At 48.4% G+C, this 19352-nt stretch overlaps 1 protein-coding gene across 3 annotated transcripts in view; it reads left to right on the top strand.

Moving 5' to 3' along the window:
* BRAF (B-Raf proto-oncogene, serine/threonine kinase) overlaps positions 1–19352 on the top strand; it is an 803995-nt gene that overhangs the window by 553866 nt on the left and 230777 nt on the right. The gene's annotated exons all lie outside the window — the stretch shown is intronic.

Below are 19352 nucleotides of genomic sequence, written 5' to 3'. Positions count from 1 at the left end.
AAACGACAATGTCCCTATGGGCCACGTGACAATCTCGGTCGTTGGTGTTTGTTTTGGCATCATACGCATGGAAAAAAAAGTTTTTTGCATTGTTTGTCATCTTCAACAAAGATTACTGTGATATTGGCCCTGGTGATGGCCATATTGGACTACGTCAACACATTATATGCAGTTTTGCTAAAATAGCTCCTGAATAGACTTCAGGTTGTTCAGAATGCAGCAGCACAACTTGCTCTGGGTTTGCCAGGTCGCTAACATATTTCCTGTCATCTGCGCAGTTTGCACTGGCTTTCCATTGGAAAATAGATTTTTTTTTTAAAGTAGCACTCTTAATCCATAGGGCACGCCATCATTCTGGACCGGACTATCTTTCTGCTAGGATTGCCTTTTATTGCCCTGCTTGTGTTTTATACTCGTCTGGTAATCATTTGTCCAAGGTCTTTAAGGTTCATCTGACCACTGCGAGAGGTCGCTCTTTTTCATTCCTGGGCCCTGTATTGTGGAACAAGCTCCCTTTTGACCTGCGTCAAACAAAGGTTGAAGCCGGTTTTAAGAAAAAGCTTAAAACCTGACTTTTCTCGCAGTAATCACCATCCGTATCTGTTTCTTTTCACAAACCATATAGTGCAGTGTGCTTTATAAATTCCCTCACAATCTTCAAACTGCTTTCTTTTATATTTCCTTTACTAGGTCTGTTGGGGAGAAAGGCATGTTCCCATGGCTCTCACTATCCGATCACCACACATACCCTTCTGGTTCCATCACTTTTCTACCTGCCATAATGGCTGGCGCTTGCTAGAATGCAAAGGCCTAGTCGTTTACAACCTTGAGTTGGACAGCCCTGTAGTAGAGCTGTAAGTTTTGCTATCCCTATGCCCCCTTCATACTGGCCCCTTGTCAGGGTAGTAAGTACAACTCAGGGCACACCGCTATTCAAGGGTAGCATTTATGTTGTGTCTTCTACTGCTCTGAAGAATTAATCTGGGACCTAGTACATTGTGTTTTGCAATCCATATAAAATGTGGGCAGCAACACAATTTTATGTAAAGCAGCCGTGCTCATCAACTAAACAGGGAGGCCCCGCCATTGTATTACATCCCTCATGTACTCTTCCAGGATCTCTCCCCGATTCTGTTTCAGAAATCCGGTCGGTCTAAGGTCACATGTATACCCAGGTATGTAAACGCCGCCTGTGTCGACACTAAGAGTAGCTCTCAATCCACCTGTGGGTTCCAAGGAGTAATCTGAAACGCCACCGATTTGTGCCAATTTATATGGATCTTGAGTAACATCCAAACACCTACAGCATCTCAAGAACTCTTAGTCTCGAATGCTGTTGATCCCTTAAGTATAGCAGTATATCTAATTACAAACAGATTGGGTCTTCCCATTTTGGGTCCCACTGCAGACCCTGGATCTTCCCGTCCTTTCTCACGCAGTAGGCTAGGGCTCCAGGGGCAGAGCAAAGCGGAGGAGGGAGAGAGGGCAGGCTTGCCTGGTTCCCAACCTAGACTGTACTTTCCCAACAGCATCCTATTGACCTGAACTTTGGCCACCGAGTCGGCTTATAGTAGGCGTAATTTCGATTGTAACCTCAGACCAATTCCCATTTTCCTCAGAACCACAAAGAGGTAGGGCCATTCTGTGGAATCGAATGCCTTTTTGTCATCTCAGGACAGAAGTACAGTCAGCTCCTGCATTCTAGAACATCTAGCCAAATACCCAATTAGTCTTCTGAGATAGTGACGAGTGGACCATTAGGGCATAAAGTTCCACTGATGCGGGATGCTTAACTTATCAATTACCAGTAGGAGACAGTTCACCAATACCTTTGCTAATTCCGTAACTTCTGTGTTAAGCAGTGTAATGGGTCTGAGATGGTGCATTGTACCCTTGGCTTGTCTTGCTTATGAATCAGGACTATGGGGGGCTTTTTAAGGTCCCCAGGAAGATACACCTCATTGTTAGCCTCATAAAACATAACTCGAAGTGGGCTCATCACCTCCTTCCTAGACATTTAAAATATTATGGAGGGATGCCGTTTGGACCCAGGTTCTACCTACTCTTGAGTTGGTAAATCGCCTCTTGAAGCTCTTCCTCCCCTAGTTTCTGTTTTCTCAGTCTAGAGCTGGGGTGGGAATGTCCTCAATAAACCTCCACAGATCTTCCCTGGCGTCCCCCTCCCTTGATTGGTATAAATCGCTCAGGTTGTAAAGGTCCAGGAAATCTCATCCGCCCCTCCCACAAGCACCTCCTCCTTCGTCTCTACCCTGTGAATCCACCACTGCCCCACTTCTTGTCTCCCTAGCCAAGCCAGTAGTTTACTTTTCTGGTTCCCAATTCATATACTGTATGTTGTTTTGTAATGTATTGCACTTTGGCTGTGCCTTCTGTTAGTTGTTTATACTAGTCTCTGGCCAAATCTATTTCATGAATAACTCTTGGTACCATTGTTCCAAGCTCTCCGTCTCCCACCTGCTCACCTTCCCTTCCAGTGTCATTGCCTCCCTTGGTCTTGCCTTCTTTTTTCTATACAGGGAAGATCAGTTGTCTACTCAGAACTGCCAATCTAGATTCAGTTACTTTATCAATTTCCTTGAAATATGTCTCTTTGGTGGTCAACATTAGTTTCCCGGTGGTGCAGTCTGTTAGTTCCCACAGGTCTAGTCTTCACTCACCTCTCATCTGTGCAAAAGGGGGAGCTTAATGGTGTGGATATCAGGGAATGGTCCCATATGCCCCTAGCCATGTGTTTCGAAATCTACTTGTCTGCATCCCTGGGACCCAGATGCAATCCAACTGTGCAGCTACAAAGGGAAGGGGGGTGGAAAGAGTAACAGGATTCTACCCTGAATTTTACTACAGTTTTACCCCATTCTAGTCTCCTGTCGCAGCCGCATAGTAACCTCATGGATTCTTCCAAATTTTTGGGAGTGTGAATGGAAGCCTTCTGCGTACCAGCATGCCCACCCTATGCGATACAGAAGTGAATTCAGAGTGAACAAGAATTTGTATCTGCCTTACCAAAAAAGCTGTAATGATTTTCTACAAGATGAGTTTCCTGTAACCGGAGGAAGCCCAGGAATGGGGTTGCCATTCCCTTCTTGAATTGATTACCTCGCACATTCACATTCCATGAGAGGATGGAGAGGCTGGGCCTCTCGGTTTTAGGTATTTCCTGCGTGGCCATCCTGGATGAGAGTAATGGAGTGCACTACCCTGACTACCCACCAGCGCTGCTGTGTGCCCTACTTAATGTTGGACCCTTACCCATCCCAAACAACTTCCCCTTCTCTACTTCCCCAGTCTGCAAGTTTTACACTACTTGCCTCCCCAATGGCTGAGATGTCTGTCGCCCACCAAATACAAACATCAAAACCATTAGCAACATCGCCTCAGGTTCTTCCATTCCCATTTCTAAATGGTAGGGTAACAGTATGCTCCTTGGAGTTTGTCTTGATCATAAGATTCTTGCTTTTGGCAGCACTTGCTGCTGTAGTGTAGGGTAGAATTTGCCTTGAGTAAAAGGTCCCACCTTGAAACACATGTTGACTGTTCTTGACGAATGTACGTTTAATAAAAATTAACTGAAGGACAAATTGGAGTACAACATCTTTGTATTTAATTTGAATAACCTTGTGTTAGATAATTTTTCTGAATTTACCTCCCTGTAAGGAAGCTTGTAGTACAGAATGCACTTGAGAGGCTTGGTGCAGGAGTTTTGAGGTGCCGGGCTATGTGATAGGTTTGAAAAGAGGGCTTTCTCGTCCATCACTTTGGTGCTAACACCTATTATTGCCAGCTGCTACCTGGGGCTCTAATTCCACACCCTTTGGGATTCAGTGGCTCAGGTCCTCCCGGGTTGTCATCAAACTCTCCGGCCTTCCTTCGCCCAGGCTATACAGAACAGTCATGAGGCGGTAAAGTTCACAATTCTTTGTGGCTTGGATACCACTGGTTCCATTGGGCAGGCCAGTATCGTTATTCGCTGATACGCATCGCTGTGGTCCGCCGTTTTTTTAGGAGATGTACCGTTGTCCCTCATGGACATGCCTTCAGATAGACGAACCTGTTTGGATACCAGGAAGATTCCACTCTTGATGGGTTCAAGGAGAGTACGGCCATGGCACGCTCCCAGGGCTTATCGGCCCCAACTGCATTAGCTCTATTGCTCCTTTCACAGCTTCAGAGAAGGTGCCCAATAGCACTAGCCAATCCAACCTCAGAAAGATGCCCAGCAGTTTCACAAGTCAGGCCATGGTGCTAAGCAGTCACGGTCAAGGATTTCCCCCTGCAAGACCCCTTGATTGTGCCCTTTGTGCAGCACAGCCTCCCAGTGGGAGGCAGTGTCCGACTATCTTACCAGATTGGCAGGCCATAACATCGGATCGGTAGGTACTGCAAAGTGTTTGCCCTACCCTTCCTTTTCACACCACTCCCACCACACTTCCACAGTCACTCCAACGACTGATGGAGGACCATCTTTCTGTTTTGCAGCTGGCAGTGCAGGGGGCTATCACGATGGTGCTCGTGCCAGGGGTTGGATGTGGTTGTTAGTTTTCCTACTTTCTGGTTTCCCAAGAAGAATGGAGGCCTTCGTTGCATTTTGATTGAGGGCCATCTGCTTGGCGTTGAAAGCCTTACTTCCGTTCATCAAAGGGAGGCTGGTACAGGTGCTGCTAACGGACAACACCACTGCCATTTGGTACTGCAGCAAAGAGGGCGGAGTGGAGTCATGACCCTGTGCCAGGAGGCCCCGTACTTCTTTAAATGGCTAGACTACCGGGGAATTTTCCTGATGGTGACCAACCTGGCAAAATATGCTTAACCTTCCTTTCCACTCAACTACATCTTCCACTGCCCCTCCAACGACTAATGGAGAACCATCTTTCTGTTTTTCGACAGGCAGTGCCAGCCCTTTTGCCCAAAGGGGCTATTGAGAGGCTGCCCTCGCCAGAAGATGGATGTCTTGGCTTCCCTTGACTGTTTGGTAGCGTTAGGCCTGCAGTACGCCTATTTTCGTATACCCGCATTAAGCACAGCAAATTCAAAATACTCCTTCTAGTTCATAGTAGGACAGGAGTATTTTGAATTTGCTGTGCTCCCAGTTGGTCTAATTAGTGCTTCTTGGGTGTTCACAAATTGATTATGCTGGTTTGCCAGCAAATCTTCAAGGTTCCAATCTTCCCCTACCTCGATGACTGGCTGTTGAAGGCGACTTGCCCCAGGCATTCGTCAGCCACCTCCGGATAACGGCAAACCTCCTGTCATCTTTTCGGTTCACTATCAACGTGCCAAAGTCACATCTGAGTACTTCTCAGACTCTCCTTGATGCTCCCCTCCATCGAAGCCATTCTGGACGCAGTTTGGTTTTGTGCCTTTCACAGTGAGAGGCAGTCCAGGAATTCAGGCTATGACCTCAATCTTTAAGCCTCTGTCCTGGGTTTCATTGAGGTTGACTCTGGGGCTACTCAGATTGATAGCCTCCTGCATTTAGCTGGTCAGGGTCAGCATGCCCAATGGCTTATGTGGGCTCTCCAAAGGAATCTGCATTCTAGGGGGCCCATCATCAAGGGTACCTCTCCGATCACGCTCAGATTTCTGATAAAACTGCAAAAGATCTATAGTGGTGGTTGCTATGCCATGATTGGGTCAGCAGGAGACCCCTCTCCTTTCTCCACCCAGAGCTGACAGTGGTGACCGATATATCGCTTCTGGGTCAGGGAGGCCATCAGGTACTGTTAACAGAGCAAGACCTCTGCCTCCTGTTCACAGTCACTGCTCACCCCCGCGCAGCTCCACCATTAAGGCACAGCCCTTAGTGTCAACTTGAGCTTCAGGTAGGTGTTCAAGGCCCTCCTCCATCCCCACGCTCCTGCCTGCGCCTCATCCCTGATGGTCTAGTGGAAGGGCCTGTTATGCTGCTGGTGCGCTCTGTGTGTGTCATCCTTGTTAGGTCTCGCGACTAGCGTTGCAGTGCATAGCACTGCTTGCGTAGCGAGAGACCTCTTGGAGGGGGTTTGAAAATCTACCTAGGAGTCGCACACGCTCGTGCGTGTGCTTTTCCCTTTGTGCGACGCTATTGGCCTTTGCGTGCGTCTTTTTATAAAAGACAGCACGCAATTGTCCAAAGGCGGGCGCATTGCTCCGCCCATGGCCTATTGGTGTCTATTACACGCACCGCTGGCCATGTTGTTTCAATTATCGTGCCCAGACACGGGCGCGATAATTGAAACCACATGTTTCGCTGTGGCACGCGCGCGCGCACCACTCGCCGGCTTCGATCGCTTTCCCTGCCGCTTGTTCTTATTTTCAGATGGCATTGTACTTATTGATAGAACAGTTATCGATAGAACTGTATATATTTATTTTTATGTAAACGAAGGATCCCTTCTTTACTTGTCGTCCCTTCCTCTTTAAATCAGTTTCGTTTTCAAGTGATTGCTATGTTTTTTTAATTAATTCCCCTAAGAATTGACTTCATCTGCAAAGAGATGAGAAATAGAGGTAGCTAAAAAGTTCCAGAAATTCTTTTATAGCACTGTATCCTCAAATCCCTAAAGCGCCTATAGGGTAGATACTGTAGCCACCCCTTCCCCCCGCTGTGCGCTAACTTACCTTTTCCGTCTTCTCGTGGTTTAAAACATCTCTGTCCCTTCAGAAGTTGCTCCTGTCTGCCTTCTTCACAGCACTGTGCCCCACAGCTCACTAATCCACAGCACGCGGTCGCACAGCACTCCTGTGAGCAGCAGCCATGAGGCTCCCACGAGAGCAGCTGGTGCTGTGCGAGCCTCCCAGACACTTCTGCCTTCCCCGCAGCTCACTTCTCTCTCATGTTTTCTGAGAAGGCAATCAGGACGTCTCGGTGCAGCCTCCCCCTGTCCGGCAAGACCTGGACTTACATCACAGGGGTGGCCCACGTGGCCAGACAGCCAGCCCGCCAGGGGGGCGTGCACTAGCTGCATCCGCGCACACTAGTCTGAAACCCTTTCTTTTAAACACCTCTCTATGCACAGGTTTGTGGTACACGGATGCGGAACACAGCAGGTGCTTGTAAAACACAGCATGGGACATGCACATTGGATCCATCTATTACATAGATACATAATGTCATGTCGGGGGCTCGGGCCTGGTCGAGGGTTTTGTAACGTCAGAGTGATGGGAACGCTGCAACTTGTTCCCACTTTCCCTTTTCATATTACATGATGTCACTTGTTTGGGTTTTTACGTTTCTGAATGGAGGATATAATGTCACTCTGTCATTTTATCTAGCAAGGGGATCATTTTGCAGTGCCTATCCCAGCCTTACGAGGTGCTGACAACCTTTTTAACAGGAGATGAAAGAGAAGCAGCATGTCACTTATATCGTTTAACGCTGTGCTGTGTTATGATATTTTTGCATCGCGTCTGTATGTTTGCCGTGAGTTGTCATAGTAAGTTATGCATTTATAACATGCTGTGTTATGTTATATGCTATGGCTTGCTACAGGTATTTAGATATTTTGAGTCGCATAAGGCTCTGGGCCATTCAATACTCGGACAGTTTTTGTGTAGTGCTATGTTATGCTATGCTGTCATGGCGTGCTCCTACATTTCAATGCCTCGTCGGGGTAGTAAGCGCTATATAAATACAGTTACAATTATTTTATATCAGATTATGTTTCTGGGCTGTGGCGTATTGTTTGTGTGAGCTCTTCTTGTGCCTTTCCCTGTATCCCAGTGTGCCTGTCTACTATTGTATGTCTCCCAGTGGCCGCGTCTCCACAGCCTTGCAGTCTCTCCTAGTGTCCATGGCACCCCCATCTCTGTCTCCTCCGTAATCCACGTTTTGTCAGTGTCTTCCCGAGTCCGTGTCTCACTGCGTGCTCAGTGTCCCCCATGTGTCCCTTACTATATATCTCCCTTAGTCTGTGTTTGCCTCGTCCCAGTCTTCTGGTATCCCTTCTCCCTTAAGTTTCCCAGTGTCCAAGTCTACATTTGACCTGATAACATCAGCATGAAAATAACACTAGAGTGCAAACTATTTACCTGTAAACACCGGTACTGTGTGGTAACGCCTCACCAGCGCTTAAGTTTAAGCTATTGGCATTGTCATTTACAATGCCAATAACTCAAACTCTCGTAAATGCGAGACCTATTGCATTGCAAATGCTTGTTCTGTTTTGCCTTTTCTCTTTTCTATTTTATCTTTTCTCTTTGCCTTTTTCTATCTTTTTCCGTTTTGCCTTTTTTGTTTGTCTTTTTCTGGTTGCCTTTTCCCACTGCTGCTGCCCCCGCTGCGCCTCCCCTCGCGTGTTCCCGCCTCCCAGCTGCCCACCCTCCCCCGACCTCTACTTAATGGCCGCTGCTGCGCGCCAATGAGAGCAAGACCTCTCACATCCTGGTCGGGGTCACTGCTCTCCCTCCACGCAGCTCCACTGTTAAGGCGCTGCCCTTAGCGCCAACTTGAGCTTCAGGTTGCTGTTTGAGGCCCTCCTGCCTGTGCCTCATCCTTGGTGGTCTAGTGGAAGAGCCTGCTCTTCTGCTAGTCCGCTCTGTGTGTCATCCTTTTTTTCTTTTGCCTTTTCTGTTTTGTCTTTTTCTGATTTGCCTTTTTCTGTTTTGCCTTTTTTGTTTGCCCTTTTCTGGTTGCCTTTTCCCCACCGCTGCTGCCCCAGCGGCCCCTTCCCCCCAGCGTGTTCCCGCTCCCGCCTACCAGCTGCTCCCCCTCCCCCCGACCCCTACTTAATGGCGGCCGCTGGCGCGCCGAAGGCAAGCCCGCATGCGCCTGTCCACAACATGACCAGCGCCAGGAACTCTGGTCCCTCGACCCTCTGCTTCTACAACCTCAGCATTCTCCACACACTCAACCCTAGACGAATATGACTCATTACAATGCGTACTAATACCACGCGTGCCATTACAACTCGGGTATTACTACGCGTTGCAATTACGATGACATGCCATTACATTGCATACTTTACCACGCATATGCATTTACCACACATACCACTACAACGTAAAGGCATGCGTGGTAAAGCTATACTCATGGTAAAAGTATGCAATGTAAGTGACACTACCCTGCCCTGAACCCTACTTTAGTACCCCTGCACGACCCTCCCTGACCCACAGTACTCTCCTTACATTAAGACTACCCAGCACAACCCCCTGACACTACCCTAAACCCAACAACACTACTCTGCACTACATACACACTACAGCACTGCCCTAAACCCTAAAACACTACCACCAGCACAACCCTCCCCGACCCCCAGTCTGCTCCCTACACTTACACTACCCTGCATGACCCCCTGAAACTACCCTAAACCACTACCTTGCACTACACACACACACCACGGCACTACCCTAAACCCTTAAACACCACCTCCAGCACGACCCGACGCCGACCCCCAGTCCGCTCCCTACACTTAAACATTACCCTGCACAACCCTAAACCCTAAAACACTACCCTGCGCTACACACACACCACAGCACTACCCTAAACCTTAAAACACTACCTCCAGCACAACCCGACCCCAGTCCGCTCCCTTCACTTATACACTACCCTGCACAACACCCCAGACACTACCCTAAACCCTAAAACCCTTACCTGCACTAGACACACACCACGGCACTACCCTAAACCCTAAAACACTACCACCAGCACAACCCTCCCCGACCACCAGTCTGCTCCCTTCACTTAAACACTACCCTGCACGAACCTGACACTACGGTAAACCCTAAAACACTACCCTGTACTACACACACACACACACCACAGCACTACCCTAAACCCTAAAATACTACCTCCAGCACGCCCTCTCCCGACCCCCAGTCTGCTCCCTACACTTATATGCTACCCTGCACAACCCCCGACACTACCCTAAACCACTACAATGCACTACACACACACCATAGCACTACCCTAAACCCCAAAACACTACCTCCAGCACGACCCTCCCCCGACCCCCAGTCCACTCCCTACACTTGAACAGTACCCTGCACAACCCCCCAACACTACACCAAACCCTAAAACACTACCCTGCACCACACACACACCATAGCACAACCCTAAACCCTACCCTGTGCTACACACACACCACAGCACTACCCTAAACCCTAAAACACTACCTCCAGCACAACCCTCCCCAACCCCAGTCCGCTCCCTACACTTACACACTACCCTGCACGACCCCCGACACTACCCTAAACCCTAAAACACTACCCTGCACTACACACACACCACAGCACTACCCTAAAACACTACCCCCAACCCAAGGCCCACTCCCCCTTACCTCACTCTCTTTGTGGTTCCTCTCCCTCGTTCCTGCTTCGCTTCACGTCAGCTGAGGGGCGGTGCACGATGCACGTCGTTGTGAGGAAACAGAAGAGCCTCAGTTTCCTCACAACTAGGTGGATCGCCATTACATCGCATGCATTGTAAAAGCGCATGCGATGTGATAACATGCGTAGTTATGGCTATGCGTTGTTACATCTCGTGCGTTGTTACGCTTGCGATGTAACGGTATGCAGTGTAACAGCCGAGTAGTAATGACTGTTTACCACCCTGGACGCAACAACAACTGCCAGCTCTCGACGCCGAGCAACACCCAGGGACCGATCTCCTGCCGACACTACCACCTCACCTTCACCCACCCCCGGACCCAGGCTGCCACCCCCAATCCATCGTACGCCACCGCACACAAGCCACTGAGCTGCATCTTCCTTAACTTGCACTCCCTGCACAGACACACCGCAAAAATCCGGGACCTCCTCAATACTCACTCGCCCGACATTGCCTTCCTCACAGAGACCTGGACCAATGCCAGCTCTGCACCCGACATCGCAACCGCCATCCCTGATGGATTTAAGATCCTGAGGAAGGATGGCCCAACCGCCCAGGAGGAGGCCTCGCCATCGTCCACAAAAGGTCCCCGACTAACAACCACCAAATCGTATGACGTCTCGCCCCTCATGGAACACATCCACTTCCAGATCCAGCCAAACCCTAGAACGACGCTCCGCGGAGCACTCGCCTACAGACCTCCCGGACCCCGCACCCCTTTCACCAATGTCATCGCAGAACACATCGCTCCCACGCCCTCGCCTCCACAAACTGCGTACTTCTCGGAAACCTGAACTTTCACCTATACAACTGCAGCGAACCCAACACCACCGCCCTCCTTGAGAACCTCACCAACATAGGACTGAAGCAACTTGTCTCCACCCCCACTCACACACTCGGAGGAAACAGCATTCGCTTCAGCCACACCACGGAACCGATTTGGACAAGACCACACCTGCATCCAATTCTCCTTCTTGTAATCCTCAGCACACAAGCGCACGCCCCGTCCCCACACAGAAGCTGGAACAAAGTCTCCTATAAACATCTCACCTTCGCTCTCAGCCGCACTCCTCTCCAACTACGACAGATGCCAACACAGCAGCAAGCAACCTCCACCAATGGATCACCAACTGCTCCAACACTCTTGCTCCCCTCCAGAACACCTCGAGACGACACAACACGAAAGCCACCTGGTTCACAACGGACCTCCGAGAAACCAAGCACTCTTGCTGACTACTGGACAAAACGTGGATAAACGGCAAAACCCCGGAAGCACGCTCCGTCTACAAGGCAGCCGCCACGGCACACCACCAACTCATCAAATCAACAAAGAGAAACTTTATTCAAGACAGAATCCTCTCCAACTCCCACAACTCCAAGGAACTCTTTACCATCATACAAGAATTCGCCAGACCCAACAGCAAAACAACCTACGTCCCTTCCTCCCCAAGACCTCTGCAACTCCTTCTTCCACCTCAATTTGGGGAGAGAATGTGGCAGAACAGCTAGGGCGGTCGACCTCAGAGCTGGGGAATCGGGTTCAAGTCTCGGCATTCTGTGATTCTGGGCAAATCGCTTAATCTCTCGTGCCTGAATGCGTCGGTATGTAATGTAACTGGTGCTCATTTAAAGCGCTCTGATACCTCCGGTTCTAGTTAGCGCTATATAAAACTCCACAAAAAAAAAATATCAAGACGCTCTACTACAACTTCAACGACCAAGACAAAGGCAACGCCTCAACACCGACCCCCAGCTACGCCATCCAACAGACACTCCTCACCTGGACCCCTCTCACCACAGAAGACACCACAAAGACAATGAAAAGCATCCACTCCGGAGCACCTACTGACCCCCGCGTCCACAGTTCCAGAGCAGGTGGCAGATCCTTCTCCTACCTCGCGGCCAAGACCTGAACAAACTCCCCCACCGCATCTGACAAAGCCTGACAAAACCCCTGTTTAATTGATTGTACGGACAACTCCATCACCGTGTGCTACTGCAACAAACAGGGTGGAGTCACAGACCCTGTGCCAGGAGGCCCTGCGCTTCTTTAAATGGCTTGACTACTAGGGAATTTTCCTGGTGATAGACAACACTGCAGAATAGTCGAATGCCCAAACATCAGCGCCTAGCGGATCATGAGTGAGTCTTTTTGCCACCGCCAAGGGCACATGCCGTCAGCACTTCTGTGTGAAAGAGTTTCCAAGACCTCTCTCGCTTAGAGATGCCTTCCACCTCGAGTGAACTGTGAACTCTTGTATGCCCTTCCTCTGATATCAAACTTGACCCGAGTTCTCAAGAAGATCAGGATCGTCCGTGCCCAAGTCATCCTAGTGACCCAGAGTTGGGCAGGGATAGTATGGCATTCAGAACTCCTGGCCTTGAGCATCCGTCCTGTGATCAGGCTACCCCTTAAGGAGGACCTACTGTCGCAGCAGCAGGGCAGGATTCTGCACCCAGGCTTTCACAGTTTCCACCTTAATGCTTGGAGATTGAGTGGCAAGAGCTGAACACCTTTGACCTTCTTTCAGGGGTGGTTGATCTCATCTTTACAGCCAGTTGACCTTCGGCGAAAACACATTGCACCTATTGTGACAAATGTATGGCTTGGTGTGGTGCTTGGAAAATAGGCCCTTCCAGGCTAAGTTATTTGATGTTTTTGCAAGGTGTGTGAGTGATCTACAAGCTTCCTGTGTCACCCCACTGTGCACCTGCTTGTTCACGATACATGCTGTTTTTTTCAGACACAGGCATATTTCTTCCCTAAAGTTGTGAGGCCGTTCCACCTCTGTCAAAACATCAACTTGCCAGCATTCTATGCTCCACCTCACCTCTCTAAGGAGAAAAGACTCCACTGTTTAAATCCAAGAGAGCTCTAAGCTTTTATATTAATTGCACCAAAGAACACCAAGTGGACAATCAGTTCTTTGTGGGGTTCTCTGGAGAGAAAAAAAAGCAAGAGTGTGCAGAAGAGAACTATCTCCCCCCTACTTTGCATTACCACTGCTTGTCTACACGTATGCCAAAAAACATCTTCCGAAAGGACTGCCTTCTCATTATATTTGAGCCAAAGCTGTTGCTATTATTATGATGGCATGCTGAGTCCCTGTCTTGGACATTTGCCAGGTGGCTATGTGGGCGTACCGCCAAATGTTCACGAAAAACTATTGTCTGGACAGTCAGGTTTGTCAAGAGAGGCATTTTGACCGCTCGGTCCTGCAGGACTTTCTGGTTTGAGTCCATTCACAGACGTGCTCGGAATAGGTACTGCTTTGACTTCTATTCAACGGGTGAGGAATCTGCAGCTAGTACTGTGTATCAGAAAACCAAGTTACTTATGTTCAATAACGTTTTTTTCAGTAGAAACCCTCTGTAGACACAGATCCTTCACTGTTCCTCCCATACTCCACATTCTGTGATTGGACTCCCTTTATTAACAAGATCCCAAGTCTAGGAATCTGCACAATAGTCACAACCAATGTGCTATTGTGGCTCTGTGTCTGGGGGCGTGGACAGTCTCGAAAGCAAGTGGCATCTATATAGGCTCTGCACGTCCTTTCCAGAGCGAAACTGTGACAGTGCAGACCCACACAGCGCCACTCACCAGTGCACAGAGGTACTGCTGAAAAGTTAATGGACCCGGGCTGATAACTGGGGAATATTCAAAAGGGGAGAAATCTGCTGCTAGAAAGTCACTTCAAGAAAGAGCATTACTGAAGGTAAATAATTTGTTCTTCATTTAAACCGGTAGCCAACAAACCTAAGGAGATAAAGTTTGCGATAAGTGTGAATACCCCTTTTGCATAACATTTAAGCGAGAGACAACAAAACATTCCACTTTACAGACAGACGTGCGGCAGTGGCTATACTGAAGGTTCCAATGTAGAACAGTAGAGAAGAGCAAGAAGCTCAGGAGGAGAAGCAGCAGAATTTACCTGTTCCAAGTCACTTGTGACACTGAAAGTATCACGCTTACAGAGATTGTGAGAAGTATGAATAAGAGTAGAACAGAACTTCGGTAACAGAACTGGGACACATGAATGTCCTGCATAATGTCCATTGGTAAAGGGGGTGGGGTGGGCGTGGACATCGAGATAGGGTAAAGACAGTTACCTAAGTAAACTGTAGGGGTTGTACAAAAGCAAAATGATCCACAGGCAGAGGTCGCCCTATCAATGTCGTTCTTAACTTTTTGAGGTGTTTCCTTCAGCAGTATGAGTATATCCCACAATTGCATTTTCCACTGAATTCAGAAATTGTTGTTGGAGATTCACTGGGGGAAAGGTGTGAAGATTCTCATGCAGCTCTGGTTCGTTTTTAAGGATTTTGAGTGTTTTCTGTCTCAAAAGAAGTTTTACTGGAAGGAAGGAGAGAAGATCACTGGTGGCACCCTGGGTTGATCTATCCAGACATTTTAATGAACATTCATTATGGTTAAAATGATTTCTATAAATCTGAATGGCCTTAATTCAGGGCTAAATTGGTGCCATAAGGAAACACTACTTGAGTATCAACCTAAAACGATATGCCTTTAGCAGACAGAACTGACCCATATCAATTGAGAAAGAACCATAGACATTACTAAAATTAATTTTACTCCAAGGGTTATTGGGCATGCTCGGATGAAGCACAAGAACAGTCTGCTGTATTTTGCCTTTCAACCCGTGCCAGTATTTCCAAGGTGAATCCAAAAATTATGTTCTATTGGGCAAGGGAATTCCATGTTTCCCCCCATTGCCCATGAGAACATTGCACTCGGGCCTTTCTCAGCTCAGTCGCTGTACTCTTTATTCGCCTTCCTTTTCAGGAGCGACTTCTGTTTCAGAGTGTAGGAGAGATTCTGCACCCCGAAAGTATTTATATTTGGAACTTCAGAGGATGATATAATTGAGATCCGGCAGGGAAAGTCCTTGATGTCATTCTTGCCGCTAGCCATACTTCTATTCGACACGGTCTGTTTATTCTAGGAGAGGATTCATTTTTTCATCTTGACGTATTAAGAGGGCTGTGGATCCTTTTAGGACGAGTTACCAAAAGTTTTTCTGTTTGCAACTTCATTGGCTGAAAAGGGTCTGAACTTGAGCACAGTCAAAGGTTATGTTGCAACTTTATTACCGCTTTAGTACTTGCCTCTATTACTTTGTTTAGAGTTCTGATTGTAGCTTATTTCCTGCAAGGATTGCAGAAAACTATTTATTTCCTCTCACAAAGGGACTGATCTCAAGTCCAAATCAAACTCTGAGTCAGCTTCCTAGTGCGTTTCTTTGTTGAGCATAAGGCTCATCGTAATTTTAGTCCCCATAATAAGCATAATGGTTCCTTAATGAACATGGCAGGAAAATATAAGAAAAAAGTGAAGGAACATCAGTTGAATTTCTCCTCTTAGAACCCATCTGAAGTTACTCGATTCCATAGGAACCCCCAGTCTAAGAACCTTCTGCTGCTGGAGTAAATAAACCCGCCTCAACTTTAAAATTGCCTCTTCACTTGTAGCAAGCCAAGTTTATCCACTTCACTGATGTACTAGCTGACTTGGAGGATGGTCCTTTGATGAAGGTTTGGTCAAAATGATGGCCCAACATTGGGAAAACCACATTTTAACATAGCTGTTGACAAGCAAGCATCATAAAAACACAAGCAACTCCATCTGACCCAGCACCTCCTCAGCCCATCCTGCACTAGAGAGTGGCATTGCTCAGGCCTCTTCAGCAAAACAATGCCGGAATACTTTTCCCACAGCTGCCACAATTGGGCAATCTGACGAGCTAGATCCCTGAGGCATGAAGGTGTTTGCCAACTCTGTTTGAAATATTCACAGTTCTATTGTTAATGTTATGCTATGTTAGCTATTTGATGTATATGTGTCTGCCAATCAGATGCATGCATTGGCACAATTTATTATGTCTGTCATAAACACCCACACCCATTACCTATGCACTATTAGTGATGCTGTGTGTAATGTTTCTGATTGAATTGTTATGAATGCTAAACAAATAAAAATAAATACATCATATTCCTGAGGTCATTTCTTATTCTAGCCTTAACCCTACACCTAGCTCCAACATTCACCCAAACCTATGCTTTACCCTTTCTTTAACTCTTACCTGAAGTCATTTCTTCGGCCTCCCCTAAGAGTAATCATTTCCATCACCACTATGTCCCTTTAAATATAATTTCAATGGGAACAAGCTTGGCTTTTGAATCTATGCTTGACTTTAACCTTCAATATCTCTCATAGAATTAGTGTTTTTGCTGTCCATTATACTACCCAGTGCTGTGGCTGAGATCCGGACTTGCACAAATACTATGCTGTAATTAATTTAAACTAAGTTTAGTTAAGAACACATCCTTTTTAAATAAATGGGATGTTCGAGGCATATGAGCTGCAGATTACACACTTTTGCATAGATCGCCATCTGGTGTTGGGCCCGGATGTTTGCAGTTTGTTTTTCCTCTTGGAAAGTCTTTGGAAGTCACGAGGTCGGTGACTCCTCCCTTGGTTCGTATTGCCCATGGGCTTCGGCTCCATCCTCAGATTGTTTTTTTCCGCCATCGGGCTCGGGTGTAATACTTCGCGCTCCGGTTCCGAACATTCCAGTTCGACGATCGAAGCGGAATCCTCGCTCTCCGCGGTATTGTTTAGATACTGATCTCCTTAATCACCTTCTTTTTCGACACACCTTTGATTCCAGTCATCGACAGCGGCCTTCGGGCCTATCCAGGCTCCGGTCCCGGCTGATGGAAAGAACTCCATTCAAGAAGTGCCCTCGATGTGGGTCCAAATTCCCCCACACCGATCTTCATGAGGTGTGCAACCTCTGCCTCTCCCCTGAACACGAGGCTCGAGACTGTCCCGCCTGCAAGTCTTTTAGATCCAAAAAGACTATTCGAGATCGAAGGGCCAGATGGAAAATGGCGCACTCCTCGACTTCCGTTCCAGTCGACATCTTCAGGGACGACGTCGAAGCTCCGGGACAGCAGCACACCGAAGAGGACCTCGTCAGTGCTTCCGAAGCCGACGACTCGGATGTGGATGACATCACCCCGGCGCAGAGGGTCATGAGTAAAATACCCCCTCCCACACCCGCGCCGACACCCAAAAAGGCTTCGGTCACGCCTTCGCCTCCGGGCCTAGGCAAGACCAAAGACACTGCTTCGAACACCCCACCTTTGGGCCCGGTGAATAAGCTAACTAAGCCTTCCGGCGGCTCGGGTTCGAGCCAGCCTGCCAGCGGTGCCGAAAAACACCCTTCGGCACCGAAGAAGAAATCGGTCTCTACCTCGACACCGAGCTCCGCACCAAAGCCCTCGGTGTCCAAACCCAGCCTCTCGGTGCCGACTAAACATCATAAGACCCTCGGCACCGACACTCCCGCGCCGAAGCCTGTCTCGGCACCGAACAAAAAAGCGGAGGTTCCAAAAAAGCACGGCACAGACAAGCCTAAAAAGCCATCGGCCCCGAAAACGTTGGCGCCGACCGAACAACCAGTGTCGCAAGAACTTTTTACGTCGGATCCTTTGCAAAAGACACTCACCAAGGATCCAAAAACTGGACATTTGGCACTGTCTTCTAAAAAGAGACATTTGGACAAACCAGCTCCACCTCCACCTCCAAAGAGGAAGGACTGTGCTACCTCCCCTTTCAGAGTGCCTTCCCCACCTCCTCCACCCTCTCCACCTCCGCCCCCTCCACCTTCTCCACCTCCGCCCCCTCCACCTTCTCCACCTCCGCCCCCTCCACCTTCTCCACTTCTGCCTCATCGCTCTCCCACCCCGCCTCCAGACCATGATGATCAGGGGGACCCATACTACGACCCAGCAGATGTGCCACAAGACCCCACCCTTACAGGATCCCCACCCCTACAGGATCCCCAGACCCCTGGGATGATTATAATAATCCAGACATTCCAGATGTCCCACAAGATGACCTCTATCCATCCAGGCAATCTCTACCAGAAGACTCACTAGGGTTTCACCACCTACTTCAGAGGGCGGCACATTATCACGGGGTAGAGCTACATACTGACCCAGTAGAGAAAGATTTCCTCCTAGACACCTTTGATACTGCACATAGGTCTACTGCTATACTACCTATGCTCAAAGGGGTAATAAAACATGCGCCAGAGGTTTTTAAAGACCCAGTCAGGGCTAGGGTCCTAAACCCACGCATAGAGAAAAAGTATAAAGCTGCCCCCACAGATCCTGCCTACATCAAAGGGCCAGCGCCACTGGATTCCCTAGTGGTATCCACTGCAAGAAAGAGATCAAATTCCCAGGCGTCAGGTGAAGCACCACCGCCTGACAAGGAATCAAAGCTCCTGGACGCGTCAGGAAAACGCACTGCGTCACAGGCAGCCAATATATGGCGTATCGCCAACACTCAAGCGCTATTGGCCAGATACGACAGAGCGCATTATGATGAACTAGAAACCATCATGCACCATCTCCCAGAAAAATATAAAAATAGGGCTAATGAATTAATTCAAGAGGGTAAGACCATAACTAATACTTCTATACGCTGTGCCTTAGACGTAGCAGACACAGCCTCCAGGGCCATTAACACCAATGTCCTACTCCGTCGACACGCTTGGCTGAGAGTTTCAGGCTTTAAACCTGAGGTGCAAGCCTCCATATTAAACGATCCATTCGATCAAGAACATTTATTCAGTCCAAAGATAGATGAGGCCCTCGAGAAGATGAAGAAAGACACAGATACGGCGAAATCTATGGGAGCCCTACAGTCACACCCTCCTAGGCGCTCCTTTCACCGCTCTTCCATTCGGGGCACCGGCAGAGGCTACTCCTCAGATAGCGCGTCCACGTCCTACAAATCCCCTCCTCAGTCCACCTTCACAAAAGGTTATCAAAGAGGCGGCTATAGAGGCAATAACAATAAAGGCAGAGGCAAAACAAATACCGCCCGCTCTGCCACACCGCCTACCCAATGACTCTCCCCTGCTCCCCCCAGACCATCATACTCCGGTCGGGGGCAGACTACAACATTTCCTTCACGTCTGGGAGTCCATCA

The sequence above is a fragment of the Triturus cristatus genome, chromosome 4_1, assembly GCF_964204655.1.
Source record: "Triturus cristatus chromosome 4_1, aTriCri1.1, whole genome shotgun sequence".
NCBI lineage: Eukaryota > Metazoa > Chordata > Amphibia > Caudata > Salamandridae > Triturus > Triturus cristatus.
The sequence above is the reverse complement of the archived record's forward strand: the minus strand, read 5'-3'. Positions and strand labels throughout refer to the sequence as shown.